The sequence below is a fragment of the Plecotus auritus genome (genome assembly GCF_963455305.1).
Source record: "Plecotus auritus genome assembly, chromosome: X".
NCBI classification, from domain to species: Eukaryota; Metazoa; Chordata; class Mammalia; order Chiroptera; family Vespertilionidae; genus Plecotus; species Plecotus auritus.
This window is the reverse complement of record NC_137784.1, coordinates 113,537,594-113,555,794: the sequence shown is the minus strand read 5'-3', so window position 1 is coordinate 113,555,794 and position 18,201 is coordinate 113,537,594.

Here is an 18,201-nt window from a genome sequence, read left to right as displayed (position 1 = left end):
CTCTGCTGGGGGAAAAAACTACTAAGTAAAAACTCAATCATAGAAGGCAGATATAGTAAAGATTGTTCAGAATCCTAGAATTTTAGAGCTGGAAGGAAAATATTCCAACAAGTATAAGGCTCCTTCCAAATACCAGATACTGTGTGGAGTGCTGATCATATGTTATCTCATTTAAAAATCTAGCAATGCACACATTTTACAGATGAGGAAATAAAAGCCCAGGGTGGGGTTGTGAATTGCCTTAGATCACATAGTTTGTTGGCTGCAAAGTTGGGACTAGGTTCTACATCTTCTGGAGACTCTCAAGTGAAAATATATGCTTTTCTAGCGTAATCTGTTCCTCAGTTCCACGTAGTCCAAATACTTACCATGCAACTGTCCTTGGATGTTTTGCTAACAACTCAAGTTAATCAAATGCATAGTCTTCCACTTGTCTCCAAATCACCCAAGATCTGAACTAAATAAAGTCTGTTTGGCTTGGCTTACAGCGGGAAGGCTGGGGAGGGTTGAGGTGGGGGTGGGTAAGAGATCAACCGAAGGACTTGTATGCATGCATATGAGCATAACCAATGGACGCAAAACACTGGGAGGGGAGTGAGGGCATATGCCGGGGGGTAGGGGAGTCTGGGAGAAGGTCAAATGGGGAAAAAAAGGAGACATATATACTACTATTTGTAATACTTTAAACGATAAAGAAATAAAATAAAAATAAAGTTTATTTGGCTTTTTACTGACTTTTACCACCACCAACCCAACAGTGTGTTAACAAGTACTATTAAATTTTCCTTCAAAAAATAACTCAAAATATACAAACTTTCAGTTATAAAATAAATAAGTCATATGGATGTAAAGTACAACATGGTGGCTATAGTTAATACTGTATTGTGTACAATTGACCCTAGAACAGCGTGGGGATTGGGGTGCTGAATTCTCCTGCACAGTCAAAAATCTGCATATAATTTTTGACTCCGCCAAGACTTACAGTCATTCCTTGGTATCTGTGGGGGATTGGTTCCAGTAGCGCTATGAATAACAAAATCTGTGGATACCCGAGTCCCTTATATGAAATGGCATAGAACAATGTATACATTTGCTCTCTGCATCCATGGATTCAATCAATAGCAGATCAAAAACATATTTACTGAAAAATATCTGCATACCCCTGATATTTCCAGTACCCACCTGGCACCATACATAGTTATTTCAATAATATTTACTATATTCCCACCTTAGCCAGTTTGGCTCAGTGGATAGAGCGTCGGCCTGCTGACCAAAGGGTCCTGGGTTCGATTCCAGTCAAGGGCATGTACCTCGGTTGCAGGCTCCTCCCAGGGCCCTGGCCCTGGTCAGGGTGCCTGTGGGAGGCAACCAATCGATGTATTTCTCTCACATAGATATTTCTCTCTGTCTTTCCCTCTCCTACTCTCTCTAAAAGTCAATGGAAAAATATCCTTGGGTGAGGATTAAAAAATAATAGTAATAAAATAAAATCAATAAAAACATTTTTTAAAGTATTAACTATATTCCCTATGCTGTACTTTACATCCCCATGACTACTGTAACTACCGATCTGTACTTCTCAATCTGTTCACCTTTTTCACCCAGTACCCCAACCTTCCCTCCCACTGTCAACCATCAGTCTGTTCTCTGTATCTATTAGTCTGTTTCAATTTTGTTTGTTTACATTGTCCTTTGTCTAACCACTATGTTATAAACTGTAATTGAAAAAATATTATTAAAATTAATAAAGTAAAAGACACTGAAAAATCAACTGAGTGGCCAGATTATTATGACCACCCCATCAGTACTTCGTTGGGCCACCTTTTGCCTTCAATACTGCAGCGATTCTTCTTGGCATTGACTCCACGAGATGTTGAAAGGTGATGCGAGGAATCTGACACCATGCCTGATGAATAGCACTGTCCAATTCTGTGAGATTTGATGGTTGTGGAACCAGCTGCCTAATGGCTCTTTTAACTTCGCCCCACAAATGCTCAATTGGATTGAGATCTGGTGATTGTGGGGGCCACCTAAGCAAGGTGAAGTCTCCCTCATGTTCTTGAAACCACTCCTGCACAATATGAGCACCGTGGCATGGCGCATTGTCTTGTTGAAAGAAGCCATCTCCATTGGGGTATACCATCAACATGATAGGATGAACTTGATCAGCAATGATACTTAGGTATGTTGTGCTATTCAGACGTTGTTCCACACGAATTAAAGGGCCCAAATCATGCCAGGAAAACATGCCCCAAACCATAACACTGCCCCCACCAGCTTGAAGGGTTATACTCATGCATGTGGGGTGCATGCTTTCATGCTGTTTCCACCAAATTCTCACTCTGCCATCTGCATGATGCAACTGGAAACGTGATTCATCGGACCACATGACTTTTTTCCAATGCTCGACTATCCAATCCTTGTGTTCCTGTGCGAACTGGAGACGTTTTACCTTGGTAACTGCAGACAGCAAAGGTGTTCAAACAGGCCTTCGGCTTCCATATTCCATACGATGCAGTGTACGGCTAATTTGCCTACAAACGTCAGGTGGTCATAATAATCTGGCCACTCAGTGTAATGGACCTGCACAGTTCAAACCCATGTTGTTCAAAGGTCAACTATACTTGAAAGTTGCTAAGAAAATATATCTTAAAAGTTCTCATCACAAGAAAAATGATGTATAATTATGTATGGTAACAGATGTTAACTAAACTTATCTTGATGATCATTTTGCAATATATACAAATATCAAATCATTATGTTGTACACCTAAAATTAATATAATGTTATATGTCAATTATACATATAATTTTAAAAATACCTCCATATAAAGACCTTCTTTGTCTCTTTTACTGTTTTAGCTTCAAGTCTATTTTATATTATATAAATGCAGTTATCCCTGCTCTCTTTTGATTTCCACTTGCATGCAACATTTTTTCCATCCCTTCACTTTGAGTCAATTCATCAAGAAGATATAACATATATGTGTATAAAATCCAAATATTGTGGACTTTAACCTTACACAATATTATGTCTCAAAAAAGCTGAAAAAAATGTTTAAAAAAATACCTCCAGATCCTATCCAACCTGCAAGATACCCAATCTCTACCTCAAAAAATCCTTTGACTACTTTAGCCCACACTTCTGCCTCTTCTGGCAAATATAATTTAGCAATATAAAGGAATTATACACCATGAGTAAATATGGTTTATTCCAGGTATGCAAATCTAGTTCAATATTTAAAAAAAAATGTAAAACATCATATTAACAGGGTAAAGAAGAAAAATTGCACAAGCATATCAATTGATGTAGAAAAGGCATCTGACAAAATCTATCATACATTCATGATAAAAAACTCTCAACAAACAAATTAATAGAGGGGGAACTTCTGATAAAGGTATCTACAAAAAACCTGCAGCTAACATATTTAATGGTGAAAAACTAAAAGCTTTCATCCTAAGATCAGGAAGAAAAGACAAGGATGTCCACTTTCACCACTCTTATTTGACATTGTTCTGGAAGTCAGTACAATAAGGCCAAAAAATAAAATAAAGGCATACTGGGCCTGGGGAGGGGGTGGAGGAGGGGAGGAGGGAGTTAATGGGAGGGATGAAAGGGATGACATCTGTAACACTTCCAATAATAAAGATAAATTTAAAAAATAATAACAAATGCATATTGACTACAAAGGAAGAAATGAAATGTTTCATATTTGCAGGTGACATGATGGTCTACATAGATAATCCCAAGGAATCTGTTTTTAAATTCTTAGAACTCATAAGTGAGTTCAGCAAGGTCAAAGATATAAGATAGCCCTAGCTGGTTTGGCTCAGTGGCTAGATCATCAACCCACAGACTGAAGGGTCATGGGTTCAATTCTGGTGAGGGGCATGTACCTTGGCTGCAGACTCAATCCCCGGCCCATGTGCAGGAGGCAACCAATCGATATGTCTTTCTCACATTGATGTTTCTGTCTCTCTGTTTCTCCACCTTCCCTCCCACTCTCTCTAAAAAAAAAATCAATGGGAAAATATCCTCCAGTGAGAATGAACAAAAAAATAAAAATTGATCTTTTCTTTTTTAAAAAAAAAGATATGAGGATCCAAGATGGTGACATAGGTAAACACCTAAACTGCTGCCTCGCACAACAATTTCAAAACTACAACTAGAAGGAAAGAGAAAAGAGCATTGAGACGTGCACAAGCGCTGAAAAGCTGAGGTACGGAGGCGCGCGAACTGGGCTGGCGGCGGGTGACTGCAAGCGCTGCTTTTTTCAACCCGAAGGGAGACAAGCCAAGGGCAAAAAACAAAGAGAGAATCTTAAAAGCAGCAAGAGAAAAACGGTTAGTTACCTACAAGGGAGTACCCATACGACTGTCAGCTGATTTCTCAACAGAAACTATGCAGGCCAGAAGGGAGTGGCAAGAAATATTCAAAGTGATGAATAGCAAGAACCTACAACCAAGATTACTCTACCCAGCAAAGCTATCATTCAGAGTTGAAGATCAGATAAAGAACTTCACAGACAAGAAAAAGCTAAAGGAGTTCATCACCACCAAACCAGGATTACATGAAATGCTGAAGGGTATTCTTTAAGAGGAAGAAGAAGAAAAAGGTAAAGATAAAAATTATGAACAACAAAATGACATCAAATACATACCTACCAACAAGTGAATCTAAAAATCAAGTGAATAAAAAATCTGATGAACAGAATGGACTGGGGAATATAATAGAATCAGGGACATAGAAAGGGAGTGGACTGACAATTCTCAGGGGGAAGGGGGTGTGAGGGTGCGGGAAGAGATTGGACAAAAATCTTACACCTATGGATGAAGACAGTGGCGGGGTAGGGCATGGGGTGGGGTGGGGAATCAGGTGGAGGGGAGCTATGGGGGGGTAGGGAAGAGGAACACCTGTAATAATCTGAACAATAAAGATTTATCAAAAAAAAGATATGATATAAGATAAACATACAAAAATCAGTTGTATTTCTATATAGTAACATGAATACATGGACACTGAAATAAAAAATAAAATGTATATACATCTTTACATTTATAATTACTTGAGAAAAGGATTTAGATGTATGTCTAACAAAAAATATGCTTAAGACTCATTTGCTGAAAACTACAAAATGCTAATGAAAGAAATAAAAAAGATCTCAATAAATGGCTGGCATACCATGTTCATGAATTTGAAGACTCAACATAAAGATGGCAAGTCTCCTCAAACTGATATACGAGTTTAACATAATTCCTAATCAAAATGTCAACAAGAAATTTTGTAGAATTTTACCTAAAATATATACAAAAAATCAAAGAAACTAGAATAGCTGAAATAATTTTGCAAAAATAATAGGATGGGGAAAATCAATTGGCCCTATTATATATCTACAGTAATGAAGACAGCATGGCCTTGGCAGAAGGATAGATACAGAGACCAATAGAATAGAATAGGCACATATAAATACACCCAACTTATTTTTTAAGTCTACTAGTAAATGCAACTTAACAAATTAAAGATAGTCTCTTTTTTAAAATCATGCTGGAAAAATTGACATGCATAGGAAACAAACCTTGTAGTAGTCAAGGTTCTCCAGAGAAACAGAACCAATAGTGTGTATGCATATATATAGAATGTGTATATATGGAGAAGAGATATATATATGTACAAAATCCAATTTCTCCAACACCACTTATTCATTGAAAAAAAGCTATCTTACTTTCCTTCATTAAATTGCATTAGTTCTTTTAAGTGTGTGTGTGTGTGTGTGTGTGTGTGTGTGTGTGTGTGTGTGTGTGTGTTGAGAGAGACAGAGATTTATTTTAAGAAATTGACTCATGCAGTTGTGGAGACTGGCAAGTTCAAATCTACAGGTCAGGACAGCAGTCAAGAGACCCAGGGAAGAGCTGATATTGCAGCTCAAATCTGAAGACAGTCTCCTAGAGAATTCCCTCTTCCTCGGGGAAGGCCAGTCTTCTTCTTAAGGCCTTCAAACAATTGGATAAGCCCCACTTACATTATGGAAGGCAGTTTACCTTATTCAAAGTCTACTGAATAAAATGTTAATCTTAAAAAAATATCTTCACAGCAACACCCAGATGTATTCACCAAATATCTGGGTGCCATGGCCCAGGCCAAGTTGATATATGTAATTAACCATCACAAACCATGTCCCAAGTCTCATAACTTATGCAAAAAATAACTCAAAATGGACCACAGAGTTAAATGTAAAATAAATAAATAAACATAAGGAGAAAATCTTTGGGACCTAGAGCTAGGCAAAAAGTTCTTATACTTGATACCAAAAGTGTAATACAGAAAAAGGAAAAATCAACAAATTGGACCTGATCAAAATTTTTAAATTATGCTTTGTGAAAAACCTTATTAAGAAGATGAAAAGCCCTAGCTGGTTTGACTCAGTGGATAGAGCATCAGCCCATGGACTGAAGAGTCCAGGGTCTGATTCTGGTCAAAGGCAGGTACCTCGGTTGCAGACTCGATCCCAGCAGCCCCATCGGGGCATGTTCGGGAGGCAACCAATTGATGTGTCTCTCACATTGATGTCTCTCTCTCTCTCTCTCTCTCTCTCTCTCTCTCTCTCTGTCTGTCTGTCTCTCTCTCTCTCTCTGTCTCTGTCTCTCCCCCTCCTTTCCACTTTCTTTAAAAATCCATGGAAAAATATCCTTGGGTGAGGATTAACAACAAAAAGAAGAAGATGAAAAGACAAACTACAAGGTGGAAGAAAATATGTTCAAACCACACATCTGACAAATGACTCACCTAGAATATATGAAGAACTTTAAAAACTCAACTGTTAAAAGCACATACAATACTATCAGAAAATGGGCAAAGGACATGAAGATACATTTCACCAAAGAGGAACTAAAGATGGTAAATATATGAAAAGATCTTCACCATTATTAACCATTAGGGAAATGCAAATTTAAACTACAATGAGATGTTACCACATACATATTAGTACAGCTGAAATAAAAAATAATGACAATACCAAATGCTGGTGAGACTGTAGAGAAACTGGTTATCTCAAACATTGTTGTTGGAAATGTGAAATGCTGCAGCTACTATGGAAAATAGTTTGCAGGTTTCTTAGAACTCTGAACATGAAATCACACTCCTGGGCATTTATCCCAGAGAAACAAAAACTTATGTCCACACAAAATCTTATGCATAAATGTTTGTAGCAACTTTATTTGTAGTAGTCAAAAACTGAAAATAACCAAAATGTCCTTTGATAGGTGAATAGTTAAACTGTGGTACAATGAAAAGGAATGAACTGTGGTATGATAAAAAAAGAATGAACAACAACTTGGATGCACCTCAATGGTATTATCCTGATTGGCAAAATTGTTTGCATAAAGATCTTCACCCCTCACTCTCCATCCCTTCATCCCCACCACTCTGAATCGCAAACATTCTAGATTTAGTTCCTTAGGATTTAAAAAGATAAATTGGCCAAAAGAAACACTCCACGTGATTTCAATTTAGTGGCAGTGTATGAAGAGTGGCAATCTCTAAGGCAATGTTTTGTTAAATATTATTCTTATCATCACACATCTAGAGCACACACACATCCAAGATAACAAAATTTCATGCTATAAAATTTCTGCTTCTATTGACTCATTTTCAAAGATGAAAGATAAAGACTGACCTGAACTATGCTCAGATGAGGGGAAAGGTGATGGCTGGTAGCTGCATAGGAAAAAGAGTAGCCAACAGAGTTGCAGGGAGAGGATTGTGCTCCAGCTCAGTAGCTTTGTTCTGGCTACTCCATTGACATGTGCTCATTATCTTCTACATGCGTAGCCCTAGTTATGAATCTGACAAGTTATATGGAAATGTCTCTTTTCAGGTAGGCCTTATCAGACCCGAAAACTAGGTTAGAACACTGTGTTATACACTCTCATTACACTGGAACCTAACCTTGGTATCTTTTATCACAACTGTAATTACATTTTTGAGATTAACTACTTAATGTTAAATAGTGTGCATGATTTTATCTTTTTAATATCTCTCATTTAGGACTGTAAACTCTATGAATGTAGGAACCCTAACTTAGTTCACTTTTGTATATTCCCTGCAACAAACAGTGCTGGTCTAAAGAAAGTGCTCAGTATATATTTGTTGTATGAATGAAAGGAATTAGCAAGACCCTGTCTGAATTAAACATAATAACTTAAAATCACATTAAGGAAAATAAACTTCATGTTTATTTTATCTCTTACAAAACAGGCAAACATTATTTATCCCATTTACTGCATTGGAAAAGACTAAATAGATACAGAGATGCTCTGGAGTAAAAAGCACTGTTCAACTACATGGACTAATTGATAGCAAAGCAATGGCTTCTTTTTTTAAAATAAACAGTTATTGTTCAGATTATTACAATTGTTCCTCTTTTTCCCCCCATAGCTCCCCTCCATCTGGTTCGACCCCACCCTCTGCCCTTACAACGCCTCACTGTCCTCATCCATAGGTGTACAATTTTTGTCCAGTCTCTTCTGGCACCTCCACACCCCTTTCCCCCAGAGAATTGTCAGTCTACTCCCTTTCTATACCCCTGATTCTATTATATTCACCAGTTTATTCTGTTCATCAGATCTTTTATTCACTTGATTTTTAGATTCACTTGTTGATAGATATGTATTTGTTGTTCATAATTTTTATCTTTACCTTTTTCTTCTTCCTCCTCTTGTTAAAGGATATCTTTCAACATTTCATATAATACTGCTTTGACTGTGATGAACTCCTTTAGCTTTTTCTTATCTGTGAAGCTCTTTATCTGACCTTCAATTCTGAATGATAGTTTTGCTGGGTAGAGTAATCTTGGTTGTAGGTTCTTGCTATTCATCACTTTGAATATTTCTTGCCACTCCCTTCTGGCCTGCATAGTTTCTGTTGAGAAATCAGCTGATAGTCATATGGGTACTCCCTTGTAGGTAACTAACTGTTTTTCTCTTGCTGCTTTTAATATTCTCTCTTTGTCTTTTGCTCTTGGCATTTTAATTATGATGTGTCTTGGTGTGGCCCTCTTTGGATTCCTTTTGTTTGGGGTTCTCTGCGCTTCCTGGACTTGTAAGTCTATTTCTTTCACCAGGTGGGGGAAGTTTTCTGTCATTATTTCTTCAAATAGGTTTTCAGTATCATGCTCTCTCTCTTCTTCTTGCACCCCCATAATTCAAATGTTGGTACGCTTGAAGTTGTCCCAGAGGTTCCTTACACTATCTTCATATTTTTGGATTCTTTTTTCTTTTTGCTTTTCTGGTTGGGTGTTTTTTGCTTCTTTTTATTTCAAATCTTTGACTTGATTCTTGGGATTCTCTAGTCTGCTGTTGGATCTCTGTATATTATTTTTTATTTCAGTCAGTGTATGCTTAATTTCTAGTTGGTCCTTTTTCATATCCTCAAGGGTCTTGCTAAATTTATCGGCCTTTTCTAGAAAATTCTTGAAAAACCTTATAACCATGGTTTTGAACTCTATATCCAGTCATTTACTTTCCTCCATTTCTTTCATTTGTGTCCTGTTTCTTTGTCTCTGCATTTTGGCTGCTTCCCTGAGTTGATAGAGTGTCTTTGTGTGGTAGGTGTCCTCTAGGGCCCAATGATCAGCCTCCCAAGTTACCTGAGGTGGACACTCTTGGTGCACCCCTTTGTGGGCTGTGTGCACAGTCTTGTTGTAGTTAAGCCTTGATTGTTGTTGGTATCACTGGGAGAAATTGACCTCCAGGCTAATTGGCTGTGAGGATCAGCTGTGTCTACGATGGGAGAACTTCTGTGCTGGAGACACCCTTATGAGGCAAGACTTGCTTCAGTGGGGCTTTGGTGCTCACTGAGTCTGCCCCCTGAGTATGCCCCTTATGGATCTGAGGAGTTGTAATCTGGATGGTCCCACTCTGATCCCTGGGTACACTGGCTCTTGGATCTCCAAGGAGGTGCTAATTTAGCCTCTGCCTGAGGCCACCCAGCAGGAGCTATGGAGAGATCTGCAGATTCCTCTTTTTTGTTTGGGTTTTGGAGGTGCCCAGATGAGGCCCAGCTGTGAAGCAATGCAAGCTGCTGCAGAGCCTTGGGCCTTCTTTTGGATGTTCTGGGTCTCTCTGACTCAGCCGTAGGTAAGTTTAGAATTCAAAGGACCATGCCATTCATATGCAAAAGCCTCTGTGCACAGCTTGGATGGGGTGGAGTCTCATGGCGGAGCAAACAGCTATGGCTTCGTAGGGTGGCATCACAGGGCAGGGAAAACAGCAATGGCTCCCCATCATCCCTGTCCTAAGAGGCTCCTGTGTCTCAGTGTCCCATAATAATCACTGCAAGCACCTCTGAGAGAAAGCTGCCCTCAAGTTTCGCCTGCTGCCAGACAGTCCAGTTTCTCCCCGTATGAGTCTGGGTCCCCAGAGTCTCACCCAGAACTGGAGTTCAGAGCAGTCGGGAGCTTTTGTCTCCCTCCTTATTGAGAAAGCCCGCCGCGTACTCAGTTGCCAGCCCTCTCCGTACCTCTGCCTTACACAACTCCTGTAAGTCTCAGTGTGCTTTTCTCTTTGTTTCTAGTTGTAGAATTTCCACTCAGCCAGCCTTCCTGTGGTTCTGGATGATGTCCGTTTTGTCTTTTAGTTGTAGTTTTGAAATTGTTGTGCGAGGCAGCAGTTTAGATGTTTACCTATGCCGCCATCTTGGTTTCTACTAAAGCAATGGCTTCTTATCCTTTGAGTTTGGAGGACCCATTGTACATTCTTTTTTTAAAAAATTATTTATTTATTATTTATTTATTTATTTATTTATTTATTTATTTATTGTGGTTGAAAACATTTTTTCCTTTTATTTTTTTTAATAAATCTTTATTGTTCAGATTATTACAATTGTTCCTCTTTTTTCCCCCATAGCTCCCCTCCACCCACTTCCCACCCCACCCTCTGCCCTTACCCCCTCCCACTGTCCTCATCCATAGGTGTACAATTTTTGTCCAGTCTCTTCCTGCACCCCCTACACCCCTTTCCCCCCAAGAATTGTCAGTCAACTTCCTTTCTATGCCCCTGATTCTATTATATTCACCAGTTTATTCTGTTCATCAGATTTTTTTTACTCACTTGATATTTTAGATTCACTTATTGATAGATATGTATTTGTTGTTCATAATTTTTATCTTTACCTTTTTTCTTCTTCTTCCTCTTCTTAAAGAATACCTTTCAGCATTTCATATAATACTGGTTTGGCAGTGATGAACTCCGTTAGCTTTTTCTTATCTGTGAAGCTCTTTATCTGACCTTCAATTCTGAATGATAGCTTTGCTGGGTAGAGTAATCTTGGTTGTAGGTTCTTGCTATTCATCACTTTGAATATTTCTTGCCACTCCCTTCTGGCCTGCATAGTTTCTGTTGAGAAATCAGCTGATAGTCGTATGGGTGCTCCCTTGTAGGTAATTAACTGTTTTTCTCTTGCTGCTTTTAATATTCTCTCTTTGTCTTTTGCTCTTGGCATTTTAATTATGATGTGTCTTGGTGTGGTCCTCTTTGGATTCCTTTTGTTTGGGATTCTCTGCACTTCCTGGACGTATAAGTCTATTTCTTTCACCATGTGGGGGAAGTTTTCTGTCATTATTTCTTCAAATAGGTTTTCAGTATCATGCTCTCTCTCTTCTTCTGGCACCCCCATAATTCGGATGTTGGTACACTTGAAGTTCCAGAGGCTCCTTATACTATCTTTATATTTTTGGATTCTTTTTTCTTTTTGCTTTTCTGGTTGAGTGTTTTTTGCTTCTTTTTATTTCAAATCTTTGACTTGATTCTTGGGATCCTCTAGTCTGCTGTTGGATCTCTGTATATTATTTTTTATTTCCATCAGTGTATGCTTAATCTCTACTTGGTCCTTTTTCATATCCTCAAAGGTCTCACTAAATTTATCGGCCTTTTCTAGAAAATTCTTGAAAAACCTTATAACCATGGTTTTGAACTCTATATCCAGTCATTTGCTTTCCTCCATTTCTTTCATTTGTGATCTGTTTCTTTGTCTCCACATTTTGGCTGCTTCCCTGAGTTGATAGAGTGGCTTTGTGTGCTAGGTGTCCTATAGGGCCCAGTGGCTCAGCCTCCCCAGTTACCTGAGGTAGACACTCTTGGTGCACCCCTTTGTGGGCTGTGTGCACAGTCTTGTTGTAGTTAAGCCTTGATTGTTGTTGGTATCACTGGGAGGAATTGACCTCCAGGCCAATTGGCTGTGAGGATCAGCTGTGTCTACGCTGGGAGAACTTCTGTCCTGGAGATACCCTTATGAGACAAGACTTGCAAAAACCCTCTGTGCTCAGCTTGGATGGGGCAGAGTCTCAGGGCGGAGCAGACAGCCTTGATTTCCTGTCAGCCCTGCCCTAAGAGGCCCCTGTGTCTCAGTGTCCCATGGTAATCGCTGCAAGCACCTCTGAGAGAAAACCGCCCTCGAGTTCCGCCCGCTGCCAGACAGTCCAGTTTCTCCCCGAATGAGTCTGGGTCCCCAGAGTCTCGCCCAGAACTGGAGTTCAGTGTTTTTGTCTCCCTCCTGCTTGAGAAAGCTAGCCATGTACTCAGTTGTCTGCCCTCTCCACATGTGTGCACCTGGGTTCCGCTGCCTTCCGCAGTTCCTCTGAGTCTCAGTGTGCTTTTCTCTTTCCTGACAGTCCAGTTTCACCCCGTATGAGTCTGGATCCCCAGAGTCTCGCTGGTTTGCCACTCTGTTGACTAATGAGTTTGCCGACCACTGCGTTAGGAGAAACAAGGTCCTTGCTGACTGAGTTTCACAATCCCCAAGTCACAGTGAACACTGCTCTCCTCGCAGCCATCTGACAGCAGAGCTGCTGCTCTTAATACTATCATCCCAAGTTTTTCCTCCTTTTCTCCAGCCTAAGCTTGTTATATCCTTGATGATTCTTTAGGCTGATCATACTCCGATCAAATATTTTCTTGCAGTGCCCCCACCAACACTTATCCTGGGCCTGTATCCATTCCACTCTTGTTTTGTTTCCATGTTCTCTATTTCTGGAGTAGTCCTTTTCCCACCAACAAATAGCAATCAACAAACAGCCACAGGTTCCCAAAATCACCTTAGCCTTCACTGCAAAGAGAAGCTAATTTCAGTACACATAAAACAAGGGAGAAGATTATAGGAAAAAGTTGTGCAAGATACAAATATTACTGAAGTTTCAGATGAGAGGAATTTCCAACAAAATAGCTAAAGCTGGGAGTGGCTAATCAAATCATAACCAACAAAAATCTACTCAAGGGCATTTTGTAACCCTTTCCTATGTGCATACTTTTTGTGTGTGAACCTAATTCAAAGTCATCTGAAAAAGAATACAAGTACCAGAACCTTATAAATTGTACTTTCCTGGGCTTAACTACTTTTTTAAAGCAGGGGAAATACTGTACCAGTTCACAAAAACAAGAAATATGTTGACAGTTGCTTTATTCTGCATGAAACTTGCCCCTTTTTATTCTTTCAAGATTAAGAAAGGATAATGACAGGACAACTGCATTGGTTTTAATTTGCAACCCTTCCCAACCCTGTTTGCTGCAATGAAACCTAGCAGGTCTCATAAATAACCTGAAGGAGCCCCAAAACCATGACACAGACCATTGTAAGTAGCACTTAAATGAAGTGGTAGAAAAGGGGAAATTGGGAAGCATCTTGCTGGTGCTACCCTCTGATCCTTTTGCCATTTTCTGCACTGCGCCTGGGCCCTCTATTCATGAAATTGTTTGGAACAACTGACAAATTTAAGTGCTAGCCCTCCTGGAACAACCACACCCTAACAGGATCCATAAGGTGAGGCTCCATGACAGAATTTCTGGCTTCTGTGGGGAGAGAATCAACCTCAGTCCTGGTAGCATGCTACGGCACGACCCTCAGGTTCAAGTCATTTTAACTCCCTGGGTTTCAGTTTCCTCCTGTCTAACATGGGGATGATAACAGTGCCTACCTCAGAATGCTGTGAAGATGAGGCAAGGCTGGTGAAGCTCTAAGTGCAGTGCTGGGCATATTGTCAGTGCTCAATAAATGTTAGATATGAGGAGGGAGAGAAGAGGGAGCAACAGGAGGGCACAGAGAAAGAGAATGAGGAAGTGCGAGAGTGGCATGAAGGCCTTGGGTTCCACTGGAAAGAAGGGGCCTGGGAGCAAGTGTCTCTCTCCTTCCCCTGCCACTCTCCCTTTCGGAGCCCAACTCAAGACTTGTTTGCTGAAACTGCTCCCAGACTCACAGGTGTGCTGTCCTGTGCACCTGGGTGAAATGTTGCTCTCGCTTCTTGCAATTACCAAATCGCTTTAAGGGGAATGCAGTACATTTTTCAAATGAAGCCTGCGCTTATGTTTGCATATGGTGAATTTTAACATTTAGAAGATGATGAGCTTATTCACTAAATATGTATGTTTGGATCCATTTGTCATAGCTTCCCTCGCAGATGCCTTTCCCCCTCCTGTTGCTGTGAGCTCCAGAAGCAGACCAGGCAGTGGGATATGAAAATGCGTGTTATTGGACCCAAAAATTATTTACAGAGCACAGGATTTACAGTTAGGATAAAAAATTTAACAGAAATGGGCAAATCTTAGATATTCTTTATGTATACAAACCTCCTTTCCAACAGTTATGAAAGGACATTTTAAACTTTAAATGAAAGCCCTGTTGAGGGTACGTTCAAAGCTAACTTCCATCAAAATGTCAATTTAGGGAAGGGTGTCAAATAAGAATTGCCACATTTGGGTCCTGAAATCTCCTCAATAATGCTGTGACTTTGGAAGTAGACAAGGGTCCATCTTTGCACCCTTTGTTTACTCTCCTCCTTGTGCATCTGGTGACAAAGCATAAGCTGGTAACATACACTGAGGTATAGAATTCAACCAAGGTCAGGTCAACTTGAACAGTTCTGTACAGAAGTCCAACTTTAAATTCTACCCTCCATAGAAGTAGTCCCCCTCCTGCAGCTGCTCTCCACCAGCTGCCCAGCCAGCTGTCATTTGGCCAAAATTACCCCCACCTCAGGGTCCCCTCTGTACACTACTTGGGGCTCATTTGCTGACACACTAGCTGGAATTGACCACATTGGAAATTAGCTCTGGTTTTCACCAATTTTTTTTATTTTAATAATAAAAGGGCAACTTATAGATACCCCTCCCTTTCAGCATGTGTGAAATGAGATAAAACAAAAGCTTGCTGAGTCAGACCCCACAAACCAGATTGAGCCAGAGATGATGTGAATGTGGAACCAATCAAGAAGTTACACGTGTTAGAAAGGACTGGCTGTAAGCCAGTCAGAGAAAGACAAGAACCATATGATTTTACTCATATGTGGAATCTAATGAACAAAATAAACTAAGAAACGAAATAGAAACAAACTCATAAAGAACAGACTGAGAGCTCTCAGAGGGGAGGGGGTTGTGGGGCTGAGTGAAAAAGATGAAGGGATTAAGAAAAAACTCATACTAGTAGACACAGACAACAGTATGGTGATTACCAAAGGGAAAGGGGGAAGGGGGAGGTAGAAGAGGGTATCGGGGGAGTAAATGATGATGGAAGGAGACTTGACTTTGGGTTGTGAACACACAATACAATGTACAGATGATGTGTTATAGAATTGTACACCTGAAACCTATATAATTTTATTAACCAATGTCACCCCCAATAAATTTAATAAAAAATACAATAAAAATATATAAAAACTGGCTTACCAGTTTTCTTTAAAATATATATACTTAAATTTTTTAATCACATCACATAAGGTGGAATCCTCACATTCTCTCTTTCCAATACTTGTTGTTTTTATTCTTCTTTTGGAGATGTTTTGCCTGCTTTTTGTGTCATTTGTAGAATTTGTGGATAACAGGAGTTTGGGTATGAAATTGAGGCTGGGAGCTCACAGGGAGCCAAAGGTAAAGAATCAGAATTCAGGATTCACTATGCTTCTGTGGTGAGAGGTTGTCACACAGGCAATTACTATATATTAATTTTCCAGCAATGTAGTTTGAAAATCAGCACATTAAATAAAATATTTAACACCCAGGAAAAGCCAAATGCACATTGTGCATGTGTGTCCTTAAGTGGTATTTTTATGGAAGGAAACCTTATTCAAAACAAATGTCAGAACAGAGTTGAGCTTATGAAAGGCACTAAGAAACCACCACACATACGATTTTGTTTTTATTTTTAACATTTTTTCTTTTTATTAAATTTATTGGGGTGACGCTAGTTACCAAATTATACAGGTCTCAGGTGCACAATTCCACAACACATCATCTGTACACTATATTGTGTGTTCACCACCCAAAGTCAAGTCTCCATCCATCAACATTTATCCCCCATACCCTCTTCCACCTCTCCCATCCCCCTCACCCTGGCAATCACCACACTGTTGTCCATGTCCATGAGTTTTTTTTCTCTTTTGCTCAATCCCTCCACCCCTGACACCCAGTCCCTCCCCAACTCCTTCACACACAGCTCTCAAACTATTCACTATCTATGAGTCTGTCTCTATTTTGCTTGTTACTTCATTTTGTTCTTTAGATTCCACATATGAGTGAAATCATATAGTACTTATCTTTCTCTTACTGGCTTATTTCACTTAGCATAATGTTCTCCAGGTCCATCGATGCTGTTGCAAAGGTTAATATTTCCTTCTTTTTTTTTTTACGGCCCAATTGTATTCCATTGTGTAAATGTACCACAACTTTTTCATCCATTCATCTTCTGATTGACACTTGACCTGCTTCCAAATCTTGGCTATTGTAAATATCATTGCCATGAACAAGTGGTGCATATATTCTTTCAAATTAGTATTTCAGGTTTCTTCAGATAAATTTCCAGAAGAAGAATTGCAGAGTGATGAGACAGTTTTTAATATTCTGAGGAACCTCCATACTGCTTTCCACAGTGGCTGCACCAATCTTTATTCCCACCAACAGTGCACAAGGGTTCCCTTTTCTCCACATCCTCACCAACACTTATTCTTTGTTGATTTATTGATGATAACCATTCTGCCAGGTGTGAGGTGATATCTCATTGTGGTTTTAATTTGCATCTCTCTGATTACTAGTGACATTGAACATCTTTCCATATGTCTATTGGCCATCCGTATGTCCTCTTCCGAGAAGTGTCTACTCAGGTCCTCAGCCCATGTTTTCTTTTGTGTGCTTTTAAATCTTCACCCAAGGATATTTTTTCCATTGATTTTTAGAGAGAGTGGAGGATAGGAAGGAGGGGAGAAGAGAGAGAGAGAGAGAGAGAGAGAGAGAGAAACATCAATTGGTTGCCTCCTGCACGTGCCCTGACCGAGGCCAGGGATGGTGCCTGCAAACGAAGTATCGATGTATGTGCCCTTGACCGGGAATAGAACCAGAGACCCTTTGGTCTTTGGGCTGAAACTCTAACCACTGAGAAAAACTAGCCAGGGCCTTAGCCCATGTTTTAATTAGATAGTTTTTCTGTTGTTGAGTTCTATAAGTTCTTTATAAATTTTGGATATTAACCCCTTATTAGATGTATCAGCAAATATGTTCTCCCATTCAGTGGGTTGATTTTTTCATTTTGTGAATGGTGTCCTTTGCTGTGCAAAAACTTTATAGTTTGATATAGTCCCATTTGTTTATTTTCTCTTTTGTTTCCCTTACCAGAGGAAATATATCAAAGAAAATATTGCTACAAGAAATGTCTGAGATTTTACTGCTTATATTTTCTTCTAGGATTTTTATGGTTTTGAGTCTAACATTTAAGTCTTTGATACATTTTTAGTTTATTCTTGTGTCTGGTGTAAAAAAGTGGTCTAGTTTCATTGTTTTGCACATATCTGTCCAATTTTCCTCATAAAAAAGCATAATCCTCAGCCTCAGTACCTTCCATGGTTAGCATGCCTGTTCAATGTTTGTGCTGCTCCACCTGTTTAGACAGATGCCCTCACTCCTTTGCTCATCATTCATGGCAAAACCTGGTAGTCATATTGCTTACATGTGTGAAATGAAAAATGGAAGTTGACTAGTGGATCCATCATCTGACACCATGCTTGATCTCAGGACAAGAAGGAATCTCACACAGACAGGTAGGTTTTTATCTGGATATACCTTGAGGAGCATCTGAGACCAGCAGTAGAATGTCTTATGCCCACAGCTGAGAGATTTAAGTGCTCTGAACCCAAAGTTGGAAGCCCTGTCTAGATATCTTGAAAGAGGCTTG